Source organism: Pinus tabuliformis, chromosome 6 (genome assembly GCF_031772625.1).
Source record: "Pinus tabuliformis cultivar Carrire ecotype Pingquan chromosome 6, CPIR1, whole genome shotgun sequence".
NCBI classification, from domain to species: Eukaryota; Viridiplantae; Streptophyta; class Pinopsida; order Pinales; family Pinaceae; genus Pinus; species Pinus tabuliformis.
This window is the reverse complement of record NC_142292.1, coordinates 972,945,146-972,959,573: the sequence shown is the minus strand read 5'-3', so window position 1 is coordinate 972,959,573 and position 14,428 is coordinate 972,945,146.

The following is a 14,428-nucleotide window of genomic DNA, read 5'->3' as shown; positions in this document are numbered from 1 at the left end:
TTGATGAGACATCCTTATTATATGACTAGCACGAATAGTTTTATGCAAAGTTCAAGCTCGTTAAAAAATAAACCTAGCAATGAGCATATGTTCCACCAAAGTTTAAGCTTGTTAAAAAAAAAATGAACCCACCTTCGGTAAATAACCATTGCGATCGCATTATCATTAGCTTTTGAGCCTTGGTCATGTTCTTACCATCACGTCCACTCTATTTTAGCCGATCATATACCTCCATTTGATTGTTTACCCCTTTTGAGGAACAGTTGCGATGAGTGATTCTGTTAGCCAGCTTCTTTACACTGCTGTGATTGGAGAGTTCCAAACCTTACCTAGAACCAGCTGCTACCCGAAAATATCACTCGTTCCTCAAAAAATGAGTCTGCTTTAAGCTCTTTTCATCTGACTCGTAAAATATGAAAAGATTGCCGAGAAATTGGCCTCTCCAGCTCGTTAAAACGATCAAAAGTGCTATCCCTCCTCTAGATTTTAATCTTTGTGGACCTGAGGGATTATTACACAAAAATATTGAGCGTTTGTCTTCTTTGGCTCGTTAAAACTATCAAAAGGTCATCCCTTTCATATTATTTTACACTTTTTCAGACTTAAGGGATTACATGATGAAAAAGGAATCCTGGAGTTTTCTTTCTGTCCCTTTTCAGACTCTCTAAAATTGAAAAAGGACCAAGTTATCTTTGTCGTTAAACTCGTTAAAACCAATAGCGACAAACTTGTCCATGCAAACAAGAATGAGTTTCACTGTTGCTAGGCTCGTTAAAACATAGCAACGGGTTTGCCCAAAGGGAAAATTATAGAACAAGCATATGTTATCCTCCTCAAGCTTGAAAAAAATAAATAGGTACTGGTCAGAAATGACTGGGGAGAAATTGGGAAGAAAACTTGAAGAAACTTTATTGGTAGCAAGTCAGCTTGAACATGACACTTTCACTCCATCACCATGATTGAGTCGGGTTGGGTTATTCCGTTCACTGGTCATATCACCATTGGTCCACCGTACCATCCATTCTTGGTGTTAATGCTACCAATCCATTTCAGTGTCACCAATATGTTCAAGAGAAGTCGCTCAGAGAATTCACCAACCGAGCTTATGTCTCATCCGCTGCAATACCTTCACCCTTCATTCTTTCATGACTGCCACCCTGAACCTTGTATCATCAGATCATTTTCACCTCCACAAAATCATTTGCTCCATTTTGTGTCGTAGATTTGGGATTCATTAATGCCCTCCTACAATGGGTCACTTCTTGTTGACATCAGCTCATTATCCAAGAAGTCGACCTAGGAACAACCCTTTCAGTACTTTGAAGCTTGCATGCCTCAATGACAAGTTTCTCACTTTCAGTGACAGGATTACATCAATGGCCTTTGACCAAAAGATTTTTCGTGTTATTCGACACCAAGTCCCATTTTCACACCACGTGAATTGTAGTGTCGTACCTTGAGGGTCATCATCATTATCAGTGATTCCTCTCACACATGTTAACAACTTACATCATTGGCTAGTAATCAGGTGATGTCTTTCCATGTTCGACTCCAGAACATCTTTTCGCATGGATCGACTTGTACTTCAGGAAAAGATTGAATTAGTTTTGAAGACCCCAGATCTAGTTTCATCCATCTAGGCTGCGATATATTCAGGAAAATAAAGACATCAAATGTACATCATTGTTGCACAGATAATCATCCAAACCAAAGGATGATGGCTCTACCAGAATCATCAATCTGCCACACAGATGGTTATCTGTCATATGTACATGAAAATGAATTTATAAAACTGAGCATGGGAATGCCCGCCTGATCTAGATCATGAAAATATTATGAAGATAATGTATTGTATTGTATCTTATTATAGGTCACCTTCCAATTCGAAAAACCTCAGATCCTCATGATAAAGAATTTCATCCGTCATCAAAGAGATTTACGACCTCATGCTTTAGGGGGCAACTATTATAGACATATTTGGGCACTGCAACCCCAATCACTTATGTCCATAAAATAAGGGCTTCTAAGTCCCTAAAATTGTTGCTTCATACCCTAAAGGAGCAAGGTTAGTTGATTACATCATCTCTCAGAAGTTCTCCATGAAAAACTGCTCAGAACTGGTCAGAACTGGACCACACAGACTGCTCAGTGCTAAGGGTGCGATGCATCTCACCTGCCACATGCAAAAAGTGAAATGCATACTAGAAAGCCCTTCTGTAGGGTGCAATGAGCGAGACTAGACAAATGGCAGAGACAATTTGCAAGGTGGATGATCATGGAATCTTCCAGAAAATTCTCCTGTGACACTTGCCTCTCTGAATTCACCCAGGAATGAGTAAGAGATCATGAAATATCCAAGTGGAATTGAGAACTATCAGAGAAATGACACTAATAAAAAACCCAGAATCTGACTCACTAACCTGCAAACATCTATATATGGATCCCTCATCCCAGTGACCCAAAGGCTGGAATCTTGTATTTTGTAAGGAAGTGTTGTTGATTTCTTTGTGGAACATCATAGTGTTGGGTGATCTAAGCTTTTCATGAGGTGAAGAAGGGATTTCATGCTGGGAGGATGACGTTGGGTCAGATCAATGGGTTGTAATCCTCTCTTCTACTCTTTTTATCAATAAATCTATTTGAGTTTTCCCCCACATTCTTGTATGTTAATGTATGCATTTGTGTGGTCAATATATATCTGGTCCTATACTGTTTATGATTGTAGATCTCTGTGCTTTGATGGTATTATGTTGCTTTGACTTTACAGGTGCTCTTTGAAGCGGGACAAGCAAGGAAGGAGCGGCGAAGATCTGTCAAAGGGGAGAGGAAAAAAGTGAGTAGCTAAGCGAAAGACTGAGGTTGGTACTCTCTACTTCTCTCTCATCTACTTCTCATAAAGGAAAACATAAGTAACTTTAGTTTGTTTGTTTCTAAGATAGCTACCCATCTTAGTGGGACTAGTAGCTCTGAATGGACAATATATTTCCCGATAACAACATGGCTAAGGACTTGCAAGTGGTCAAGTAGAGGGAAGAAAAATCAATAGGGTCTGGAAGAGAAGAAATGAAGAAAGCGATACTCGCTGAAGTATTGGCTCTTGAGACAGCCGTGCAGAGATTGTATGATAGGCTCATCACCATGCAGAAGGCAGTTATACATCTACATGGCTTTCAGCAACGTTGCATCAAGATTGCATGCATGGTAACAAACATACATGCCACTCTTGATGAAATACAAACATGGAAAATGAGGTACAAGGGAGCCTCACTTTACTTGCACAAGATGATGAAGCCATAGGCGGAGTTGGACAAAGCATGCATCTGGAGTCAGATCTGGAACTATGATGCATGCATCCCCTTAATCCTGAAGCGAAGCCAGTTAAACAAAGACCTTATAGGTTGAATCTGAAGTATAAGGAAAAAGTCAAAGTAGAGCTTGATAAGATGCTAGCAACATGAATTATTGAACCTGTAGAAGAATCAGAATGGGTAAGTCCTATGGTGGTGCAAGAGAAGAATACTCAAGGAGAAATTAGGATCTATGTTGATCTAAGAAATTTGAATGATGCATGTTTACATGATCCCTTCCCTACCTCTTTCATAGATGAAGTGCTAGAAAATGTAGGACGTCAGGAAGCTTACTCATTTACAGATGGATTTTCAGGTTATCATCATATTAGGATTGCACCTGAAGATCAAAATAAGACCACATTTTCTACAGAATGGGGCTCATATCAATACACAATAATGCCTTTTGCATTGAAAAATTCCCCTGCTATATTTTCTAGGGTGGTGGTTGTAGATTTGAAAGAATACATCCACAAGTTTTTAGAGGTATATTTTGATGAATGGAAAGTATTTGGATTGTTTAGAAAACATGTTGGAAGTTTAATACTTGTGCTTGACACATGTAGACAATATCATATCTCTTTGAACATAAAGAAGTGCATATTTTGTGTACCTTTCAGCATATTGTTGGGACATATTGTTTATAAGCACGGACTAATGGTGGACCCTGATAAGATTTCTATCATTGTGAACTTGCCTCCACCTAAGACAATAAGACAGCTTCACACTATGTTGGGACATACTGGGTATTACAGGAAGTTCATCAAGGGGTATGCTCAAATTACTGCGCCTATGGAGAAATTGTTGAAAAAGGATATAACTTTTCAGTGGGATGAAGAATGTCAGAAGAGCCTCAACATATTGAAAGAAAAAATGATAATTGCACCTATACTAGTGTTCCCTAATTGGAATAAGGAATTCCATGTCCATGTGGATGCCTCTTATATAGCTTTGGGAGTAGTACTGGCACAACCTAGTGCAGGAGAGATTGATCATCCTATAGTTTTTGCAAGTAGAAATTTATCCAAAGAAGAAAAGAATTACACAACTACAGAAAGAGAAGGATTGGCTATGGTATATGATTTGCAGAAGTTTAGACACTATTTGTTGGGGTCACACTTTAAAATGTTTACAGATCATTCTACACTGAAGTATTTGGTTAATAAGTCCTTCTTAGGAGGGAAGATTTGTAGATGGTTACTGTTATTCTAGGAATATGACTTTGAGATCATTGTTAAACCAGGGAGACTGAATGCAGGACCTGACCATCTATCAAGATTGGAAACAGGGGAAGAACCAACCATCATAGAGGATAATCTCCCTGATGTGCAGTTATTTGAAATTAGAGTTGCATATGACCATTTCGCAAATATCATTCAGTTTTTTACCACAGGAATGCCTCCTTCAGAGTACACTACGCAACAAAAGAAAGAATTAGTGGTTAAGGAAGCAGACTTTTCATTAATAGAAGGACATTTATATAAGATGGGACTAGTGGAGATATTGTGCGGATATGTTCCTAAACATGAAAGACAGATGATTCTAGAAAAGGCTCATCGGGGCACAACTGGTGGACACTATGCAAGAAAAGCTATTGCGTAGAATATTCTGAGAGTAGGATTGTGGTGGCCTACACTACACAAAGATGCAATGGAATACTGTCGAGCATGTAATGTGTGTCAAAGTGTTGGGACAGGGCCCCCTAGGGTAAATTTTGTAAAACAATTTTGTTATTATTGTAAAGTCTCTGCATTTTGAGGAGCAGAGCACGAAGGTTGATAGGAGTCAAAGGGGCTTTAGGAAGGTCAAATCCCCTTAGTTTATTTAGGAGTTAAGTTGTTTTGTGACCCACCCATGGTTCGCGGACCATGGTATTGTAATAGAAAATGCTATAAAAAGGAGTCATAGAGAGTCATAAAAAGTCAGTTAATCAAGTAGTGAATGATCTAAGTAAGAGAAGTATGTTTTCTATACTTAGGCAAAGGGGAAGGCTCTTGCAGCTGTGTTTGCGAAGACCCTCGCAAGTCTGCAACTGTGTGCGTGAGCCCCTGCAGTTGTGTGCACAGGGTAAAAAGAGTCTGTAATAGAAGATCTAAGCATAATAAAGGCTATTTTGAAGCATTATCTGTGTATTTGTGCATTATACTTTACTTTTGAATTTACTGTATGATTCACTCTGTTTACTGCAATTATCCTGAGAAGTAATTAATAAATGTGTGAAAGTGGTGGATCTATTTAATTACTTGATGTTATGAATGTTTAGAACAGTTAGTGCAGAGTTTGGATCTGTTAATTGTAAGTTACTATAATTTCTAGGTTTTAAGGATTAGGGCTTGCGAAAGTCGGAATAAATCTCTAGAAGTAACAAAAACACATCACATAGTCCTTTGGATGCAGAAACCTAGTTCTGGCATCCCCCAATACTGCCTCGGGTGAGACTGTAACCTGCGCTATGCAGGTTGTTTCCGAAAGGGCAGTAGTGTAGGGTTTTTTTGGTTAGCGCAATTATCTCTAAACATGGGTCCAAGCACCCTCAAGCCAACAGATGGTTCCGTTGCCGAGACTGGGATCTATTTGAGGAATATGTGATGAGAAATAAGTGGATGCCAACTAAGAAAGAGATTGAAAAGTGGATCAATTGGAAGCTGCACAAGTTTGTAGCCCAGGAAAACAGGTATACATGCCATCGAAATATGAGTGGTTGAATAGATACTTGTATACAAAAGAACACAAAATTTTATTCTGCTATTTTTTATACGAGTTAAAGGAATGGTTGTCTAAATTGGCGAATGATCAAGGTATGTGGAAGTTGGATAACCATATTTTTTGGACTCCAGAGCTAGAGAGGCATCTATAAGGGTCAGAAAACAAGATCGCAAGGGCTATCGATTATTGCATTGATAGTAATTTGGGTGGATTCATTACTGAGTTTGCAATTGATACATCTATCAATTATAACAAAGTTGAACGCTAGTTTTTCAAAGGTCCAAGAGGTAAGTATCTGAAGTACTTGAAAACCTTAATTAAAATGCTCTTATGTGAGAAAAGGGTTATGCCATTGAATTAATGTTTAGTCGAGATTTGAAGGGAGCTACGCAAAATGGAAAGCCATTTAGAAGAAATCTAGATTCAGGTGTTGAATACAGTCCTTTGTTGGGAACATTTGATAGTGATGAAGAAAGTAATAGTTTGAAGATGCCTCAAGGTGCACCATAGATAGTAAATTAGGGTATCACAGGAATACCACATCCATCTGCTCCACCTCTGCCTTCACCTCCACCTCACACACCAACACCTAAACCTCCGCCTCCACCTTCACCTCCACCTCCACTATTCAATATGACGAATGTTATGAAGATGCCCATATTTAAGGATCTGGGGACATAAAACCCTGAAAAATTTTGGTTTGTAGTAGATGTTGTGTGGAAGTGACAACAGATAACAGATGATGAGCTGAAGAAAGCACATCTGGTCACAACATTGCAAGATAGATCACTGAGATGGTATATTAAGTATTGTTCAACTCATCCAGCTACGATGTTGAAGGATACGAAGGATGCGCTAAATAATGAATTCATTAAGCCTAAATCGCAAGCCCGGTCAGTAATAGAGGTCAAATAAATCCAACAGAAGGTGAATGATACTGCGTGGGATTTTAATCAAAGTTTGAAATGTTTGCTACAGAAGGCTAATATACATATCGCAGATGAACAACACAAGGATTGGTATATTGCTTCGCTATTACCCCATTTGAGATTGCCACTGTCACAGTAGAAGATTGGAATGCAAGTTGAGGCACTAGAGATTACTATGAAATTAGAAGCCTCGCCTATTCAAGATACGAATCTCGGAGTGAAACAGATTCAGTTACAGTTGGCTAGCCTGCATATGGAGTTGCAAAGTATAAAAAATGGAAAATAAGTCTAGACTAAGGTCTTTATTGACGTATGGTGTTTAAAATGTAAAGGCCATGGTCACGACAAGGATCATTGTCTAGTGTATCCGAATTATCTAGTTGGGGGAGGTTTTGTCCTCCTAAAGCCAGAAAATACCACCAGGATGGGTATAGATGTGGTACCATGGTATTCTATTTGTCAAATTACAGGAAAACATATAATAGATAATTGTCATTTGTTACAGAAGTTTGTGCAGACTCCCCAACAATTGTTTTGCAACTTTTTCAAAATTTCAGTCATGACGAGCGCAATTGCCGAAGTTATGAATTGATGATGGAAAAAACACCAACATATATAGTACAGATGAAGGCACGTCCTTAATAGGATCAAGGCACAACTACAGCACATGGAAGATTCCAGGGATGAGGAAGAGGACAAGCAGGAGGAGCTGGAAGAGGCCGAGGCCAGATCATTTGTTACAATTGTGGAGAACCAGGTCACTTTGCCCGAGATTGTCATAATCCATCACACCCCTCATGTCAATATCGTCGACAACTTGATCAAGTCATAGAATATTGTTCCATGCTCATTGTGAAAATGCAAGAGAGGAAGACCCAAACTCAACAGCCTACTCAGAATATCCAGATGATGAGATCAGAACCTCACAAAGATGGACCCAGTGTTAATATTGTTACTTGGAGTGGTATAGCTATCGGGGAGGATAAAAGGAAACAACCAGAGGAAAGTGTATGGGTATGTAAGGTTGCTGACAAGGATGTTGGATTCAAATTAAATAAGGAAAAGGAAACATTTATGGAGGAGAAGAGGAGCTTCACAGACGTTGGAGCTTCTACATCGAAGGCTCAGAGTACACGAATGGAGAAGCCTACATAAATCCGTACTGCACAAGAAACAATCCTTCATTTCTAACATCCTTCTTACAGACCTGCATGAAGCTCCTAAGGTATAAAAAAGGAGTAGAGGGACTGCAAGAATTGATAGATAACTACACTAGCAAGGATAAGCCACTGTCGGAACAACGTGCAGTACATAAGGTGGAAAAAGGTAAGAAAAGGATTGGTCATGAAATGAGATTGACTGCCGAGATTGGAGAATTTGAAATGGACCAGGTAATCCTTGATCTGGGATCTGATGCCAATGTTTTTCTAAAGAAAACCTGGGAAAGAATGGGAAGACCAGCACTATAGTGGTCCCCGATCCAGCTGAGAATGGTGAATCAACAAAAGATTATTCCTATGGGGTGCCTACATGGAGTGACCGTGGATATTGAAGGGGCGCATGACATAACTAATTTTGAAGTGATCGAAATAGTGGACGAAAGTAATCCATACCTGGCGCTGCTTGGCATTGATTGGGCATTTGATATAAACACAATCATCAATCTCAAGGAGTGCAACATGACATTTGAGAAGAAGGAACTAAGGGTTATTGTTCCATTGGATCCATCTGAGGGTGTGCAATATACTGAACCAGTCTGAGATTATTATGAGGAGGAAGATATTGAGAAAATCTATAAGCTTACTGCAGGAGACGAGGATCAGATCAACCCTATGGCGGATGGGCGAATTACTTGGGAGAAGGACAACTCCTGTAACTTAGATTCATATGAGGAGCTTGATCACTGGCAGAACATATTGTATGAGGTATCATCGCTACGATGCAACAAGCTTACTAAGTCACTCCGATGTATATCCACTGAGGTATGCAACTTATCGTATTATGATGGTTTAGAAGATGTCAATTTATTTCTAGATAAATTTGAGCAGGATGTACCGAAGGAACATCAGTTCCAATCATTAGACATTGCGCTAAGAGCTACGCCTGCCAGATGGTGGCGTACGCATAAGAACAAATTTTCATACTGGAAGGAAAATTGACGGATGATAAAATTTCGTTTTGGGTATGCAAATACCCACACTACAAAGAAATATATAAGAAAGGATGATCTGTGTGAGCATTTGGCTTGATGGACGAAAGCATGGGGAGAAGAACCACATCCAGAATGAGTTCACATGTAAGGCCCTATCCTAGGGTCTTTTAACAGATCTATTTTCTCTGGAATTTAAATGTAATAAGAGGCAATAATTTACTTTCTTACAAGACTTTTAAATAATGAAAATTTTACCATTTACATTCTAATCCCTATAACTTATAGTGAACATTTCATTTCAATAATTTACATGAGTAATCTATGCATAGAGGAATACATGTACCAGTCACCGATGGAGATGCCCTTGAGCTGCTGCTCCTGCTGAAACGCTCCTCTTGACTAACCCAACTGGATTTACCTCCCAGCCAACTAGGAAATAATTCCTAGCCCAGGAAACCTCCATAGGTTCCCTAGCCCTCTGAGCCCAAGTCCAACCAGATGTAGTGTGTCCAAAATGAATAATCCAGACCAAGATAAACAATATTTCCCTCCTCTCAACTAACCCAAGAAACCTCCACAGGTTCCTTAGGTCTCCAAAAATCATAGCAATTCTAAAATCACAGCTTTCCCAAATCACAGCCAACCCCAAAAGCAAGCAATACCCCACATTCCCTTTTCTCCCTTCCTCCTTCCCTTTTATACCCTCCCTCTCTTCTCCACCTCAACCACCTCTCATTAATGTCATTAACTTCTCCTCCATCCTTACAATTGACTTCTCTTCTCCCAAGTAAATCTGGGAGTACATTTGGAAATGTGATGTGAATATAAAATTGGGAAATTAATGGGAGAGGACCGTGTCTTCTCCCAAGTAAATGTGAGAGTACATTTGGGAATGTGAGATGTAATTAAATGGAGAGGACCATGTCTTCTCCCTAGTAAATGTGAGAGTTCATTTGGGAATGTGAGATGTAATTAAATGGAGAGGACCATGTCTTCTCCTAAGTAAATGTGAGAGTACATTTTGGAATGTGAGATGAATATATATATAACTTGAAATAGTGGAAGGAAACCATATCCTACCTAAGATTCAATTTGAGAAGGCAAGTTGGGAATTTGAATAAAATAGAAATAATGAATTTTATATTAAATTTATAGTTTCCAAAATGAAGGTATTCACCAATATTTCTCAATATTTTCAAGTAATGTAAACATTAATAAAATTTGCATGATAAGATTTAAGTGGGGCATTACATACACCCCTCCTTCAGAAAACTTCATCCCGAAGTTAGAATGGAAAGATACAAGGAGTTCGAAAGCATAGCAAACCAAAGAGAGTTATAGCAGTAAACTTTGATAAGTCAGTCAATGACATTACTTCCCATCAAGAGTCTCCAACTAATATATATCCTCCTATCCATCCTAACCTACTTCCGTTCCCACCCTATCCATCCTCTTCTACTTTATCAATGGCAACAACCATACTAACCACTGATAAAACCGACATGGTGGAAGCATCAGCTATATCGACCTAACTTCCCCAACAGGCAACTGGCAATCGTCATCACACATCTAGGGGAGCGTGTCCACCACTGCCCTCCCACGATTCCAGGTTTCAGAGGATACACGGTGGGAAATGCCTCCACCCCTCCTTCAGAAATAGGGTCAATTCCCTAACATAGACCACACTATAGAGTTGGTTGGACTTGTCATCGAATAATCCAGTCAGGTCATCTTACCACCTATCATTTGCATTTTACTCATGTCATAAGAGTGCATATCAAGTAGATACCTAATGAAGTAGAACAACGTACATTATACCTTCCCCATGAGATGTCTCGACCTTCCCTCTATGGAAGAGTAGATCTCGACTATCATATAGTTCTTTCCCCCTGTGGGTTGTCTCTCATTCACGCATTTATATAAAAACAAGATATATAATCATCATGTTATTAAGTCCAGTATCCATGTGTCAATCTTGCAGTTCACATTGGAAATAAATCATAAATTTACTAAGTCATTCATTTAAACAAATCATATCCACTTGAGCCATATATGAAACAAAATAATTCTTATAAGTCACGCACTAGATAATTCACCACTAAGTGAGTCATACATTTAGGCCATACATCAACCATTTCCATCATCAATATCAATCTGTCAATTTATTTATATAAGTAGTTTCACGTGTCCAACCAAATGCATCAATATTACATAATAACATGGAACTGCAAAATAGAGCCTTAGCATGGGTAGCTATTTAAGTCAAAATGGTCATCATAGATGCTCATGTGACAACCTTGTGAAACCCCTTGATAATAATTAGAGTCGAAACAGATTCAACTTTCCACCATGGAAAATAGCATTTGAACCTAGATATGCTATAAGTGGGTACTAAAACCAAAATATTGGCAAGCAACTGATTAGTGCACTATCAATTCCACTAGAAGGTGCTGGTATAAGTTTCATGTATATAAATACCTTAGTGAATATAAAAGTCTCACTCTTCCAATTTTCTGGCTTTTCATCTTCCAAACTAATTAGTTAACTTGAAAATAAAAGACTCAAAATTTTAGAAATTGTTTCCCTCATGATTTTAATACCTTTTTTTTTCTGTAAATTGAGAGAAATGTCTTCTAAATGTCAAAGGTTTTATATATTTAATCATTGTTTACTAGTACTAAAACATATTTCATGATATATATATATATATATATATATATATATATATATATATATATATATATATATATATATATATATATATATATGCAGCTCACAATATGAGCAGACAAATGAGAAATAAATAAATGAATGGAATAATTGCCTTTGCCCTGCTGCTATTAGTATTTCCCTTCTAAATGGCATTGCATTTCTAAAGATGCCTAATCCTTTCACAAGTGACTAGTGACCACAAAATTTGCAAAGAAAGTTGAGGGTCCTTTTATCCAAAACTAAAGACACATTATTTTTCATGGAATTTTTATTCAACACTAGAATAATGGTAAAAGTGTATTCTAATATTTTCACTAGTCTTTTATTGACTAAATAAGCTTCCATTCTAAAATCCCAAATTCTCTACAAATTGATCTTCTCATTTAATTTAGGATCATTAATAACAACTATCATAGTAAGCCTTACACAAGTCCATGGTATTCAATCTATGTTTTCACTAAAAAAATATACCACTCATAGAATAATCATTAACGTGACATATAGGATATTTCAACACATCCTAATCTGAATTCCCATGCTTCATAGTCGTTTACTTCTCAAACTTGAGATTTTTTATTATGACTTCCTCCATGAAGAATGACAAATATACTATCTGAAAGATAATCCTACTATCTGAATGGAAAATCTACTGTATCTCAAATAAGAATAATGATAATCTGCTATCAACAGAATTAAAAGCCACCCTCGTATGTAAAATATAACTAACTACATTCTTTAGATTGGGACACATTTTGGGTATAAATTACTGGCTCAAAAACTGCAATTTTCAGTGCAAATATTGTTCACACCATCCATATATTTAATAGACACTGAGGTTGGCAACAAACAAGACCTCAAGTACAGATTAGTGGGAACAAAACTGCAATTTTCAATGTAAATATAGTTCACATCATTCTTCAATTAGAATTCTGAGACCATTACAGAGTTTGTTCAAAACGTTCAAGTGACACATCCTTCAGCCAAATTTAATCATTGTGATGTGGCAGACTTAACTATACAATTAATGAACTTGGGCTGCATGTTGAAATAGAATAGCTACATCTTCACAAACCAATCATCATAGCTTGACCATAGATCTCTCTGAGTGTCGAGAAAGTGACCATGCCCATAACCATCGATCTATCTGCAACCTGCTAACTTTCCTATCATTAATTATTTGGTTCACGTGCCAAAGTCATCCAATAATAATCATATAGTTTCCATACATCTTCTCAAATAACAGAGATATAACGAATAATCAGAGTCATTGGATCAACATCCTTCATTAATCTGCTCATTTTAAGATGAGACAATATCACGGTACAATTGTATCAACAAACTTCCAATCACCAAATCCCAACAATACACATGCACGGGAACTCTCTCTCACATGCTCTTCCTGTTTAACTTCTCTACAATAATATATTCAACTGACAACATCAATAGTACCCTTATATTACTGATATCACAAGTACTTCTAACTATTTGAAGATACTAAGAGACTTTGATCTAAATTTTGCCTTTGAATGATTTGATCTGTTCCTTTTGCTTCGAGTCTAATTATGCTAAGGTGTCTTATGCAACACTGGTTCAAAGTTCTAGCTCTTCTTAGCACTATTCCTAACATTTTCTACCACACTCTATATGGTCGAAAGAGAACTTAAGCAATAGATCAATTCAAGTTATGACAAGTTACTTCTTAGCCACAAGTTTAAACTTTAGAACATTTTATCATAGGCTAGATCACTGGTTAAAAACATCGTTGGTGCTCTGTTTAAGCATTGTGTGCATTTTACCTACCTACCAACACCTCATTTCTGGTTGTTGGGTTAGTGTTTGCCATGTAAACTGCTACAACTAAATTTCTCCCTGAACGCACAGCTGGTCAACCTATAGTAGTAATTATTCATTTATGGCTTTGCAGGTCCACTATATGGGTTTGAATGTAGTGCAATAGCATGGTACAGGCTACAACCATATATTCTCAAGCCAATGCACTTTGGCATACATTATAGCCACCACATGCTGATGTAAATATTTTATAACGGTCTTGCAATTGGGAAACATTGACTGGAAGGAAAGCGACTTCATACAACCATTAAAAATTTTGTTTATAAATGCATACAAGTTGTTCTTTTGTGCTTTGTTGATTAACTATAGCCTGTGTACATTGATCAATTAACTACAGCCCTCACTCTCCAAACACGTGGAGACAATTTAGCTAGCATGATAGATTTATAATTGACTAATTGCACCCTGATTACAGTGATGTCAATTAGAAGCGGTATCAGTAATTGTTATTTTGCTTGAAAATATGCATATATGATTTTAATGAACAAAGAAATGGCTAAATGAAGTATTGTGTTTGCACATTCAAACACAAAGAGGACATTGTTTATTTTTATCACAATAGAATACTAAAGAAGACAGCAAGGAGAATTGTTCAGGATGGGCAACTCGAGATCCATCAGGTGTTTTGTCACCTTACCAATTTAACCGAAGGTAGGCATCATTTTTTTTTAAATCTTCTTGTAGTTATATGGTTGATTGAATTTTAATATAGAAACTGCACTTCATTCTCA